The sequence below is a fragment of the Pempheris klunzingeri genome, chromosome 24 (genome assembly GCF_042242105.1).
Source record: "Pempheris klunzingeri isolate RE-2024b chromosome 24, fPemKlu1.hap1, whole genome shotgun sequence".
NCBI classification, from domain to species: Eukaryota; Metazoa; Chordata; class Actinopteri; order Acropomatiformes; family Pempheridae; genus Pempheris; species Pempheris klunzingeri.
In genome coordinates this window covers 1645170-1647339 of record NC_092035.1, presented here as the reverse complement: position 1 = coordinate 1647339, position 2170 = coordinate 1645170, and positions in this window count along the sequence as shown.

Genomic DNA, 2170 nt, shown 5'->3' with positions numbered 1-2170 from the left:
ACATGTTTCCTAAAAGAAGAGCTCAGTCTGACCACAGCTCTGTCCATTACTGGCTTGGTGAAAAGCATTGTGGGAGATGTAGGAAACAAGACAAGATTCGCCAAAACTGGACTGGAACACACCGAACATCAGAGTTATGGCTTCAGATTTTCATTTTAAACTAAAAGAAAAAAGTCTGCCGCATTAAAAATCTGACACTTCTTACAAAAAACCCAGTCTGGAGTGTCGTCCTGAGGTCTGAAAGCAGGTCAGCAGCTCTCCACGTTCTCCATCAGGGAGACGGGTGAGTGGTTATGGATGGTGCTTAAATATTTCATATCTCGTCTACGCAGCAGGAGCGACGCACAGCCGCAGAGGCTCCCGATCGAGGTGTCAAATAATGGAGACGGGGGACGTTCGCCATAACTCTGCTATGGATGGTTTTAAATATGAAGCTCGATCAGGGGAAACATTTGGGGGATGGGAAGGAAGAAGATGATGAGACCTGTGTTTACCTGACAGGTGACCTGAAGCAGGAAGTAATCTAATGTCCAACAAATTTGAATTTACCTGTAAAGACGTGTAAGAATAAAATCTCACAGAGGCAGACAGCAGCATAAAACGAGACAAAACCAATACTGATTAACAGTTTCATGAGTGAATACACACCAACAGGAGTCAGTGCAGTCCAAGAGAAGTGTTGTGGGGTAATTAGGGGGTAAAAAGGGCTTAATGCTCCTTTAAAGAACACTTCACAGTGCAGACAGAACAGGATGGGAGCAGAAAGTGATGCTTTTTGATTTTCTGCACAGTCCAACACCCTTTTAGATCTACATTTTCAGCCTGTTTTGGCTACAGTCTTCCTTGTGGTTTCTAGGGGCAGGTTGCGGTGCGGTGAATTATCTCAATGACCGACACAACAGCTCCGTCTCCGCTGCCTCGTCGGCCTGAGCTCTCCCAGCGGGCCTCGCCTGTCGGGCTGCAGCGGCCCGCTGAGCGACGCGGCGGCCCGGGGAAGCTAAAGTGGGACACACAACATCTTGCTTGGATGATTGATCACGTCACAAGCGGGCAAAGTTAACCGGCTGAGGACTGCGGGAGAAGAAAAACTCTCATAAATGATTTGGGGCGAGTCATTAAAGATGCAAAGTCAGCAGCAGACAGCGTTCTGCACTCGGGAGAGGAGGCCCTTCTGTGCAGCTTCACGGCTGCTCGCTAAATATTTTTATTTTTGGCGCTGGGAGGTTAATTTTTGATTAAAGAGGCAATTCATGAGCATGTAGGTTTTTAGGTGTAGGCCTCAGGATGAAATGTATCGTTTAAACAGTCTTTCTGAATGAATTTCAATCCCCAGGATGCATAAATGTGAGCTGCAGCCGGTGAATTTAAGGGAGAAATCACCCCAGATGTAGAGGATTTGGAGCTATAAAGGAAAGCAGGACATCCTGAAGTAGATTTTAAGCCTTTTAAGGGAGACAGTTAAAGCTCCGGCTCGTCGACTCTCTGCCGTCGGTCTCTAACAGTCGTTTTACTCTCCAGCGGATCATCTGTGATATCAGTGTGTTTGTTTGCTTTCGGCCGGGCACGACATCACACATCTGCTGGTGCAAAAAGCGTAAGAAAGGAGGTGTGGAAATGGGCGACGCTGGTGTGTGTGTGTGTTCGGTGACAGTGACTAAAAGCATCCTCAGGTTGTTGGTGGCGTGCATCACTTCGGTTTTTTAAAATCTCTGAGGTCCGATGATGCAGCTCAGGGTGGATCTTACCTTACTGGTTCTTCTTCTGGACTCATCAAATCATACGTTTCACTCCTATTATCACTGCATCACTTTGTTGTGTTTTGAAATTCACGGTGTTTTGAAGTGATAATGTGAGGAACGACACATAAATACACTTCGTTATTAACATTATTAGAGACGGATTATTAGGTACTTTTATACGGAAAGGATCCCTACAGATATTAGATAGACCTGTGTGTAAAAACACTCTCCAAACTCCATTGACAAAAACAGTAGTTTTACCTTTCAGAGCGCAGGAGGTGCTGGACTACTGCTGCCTCAATCTGTCGGTCTGTTTGTGTTATTGTGTGACTTTGGTGTTTTAAAGGGTTAGATCAGATCCAACACAACATTTTTCTAAAACACAATAACACAAATAAACTAACTCATTGAGGCTGCAGTAGGCCGGAAAC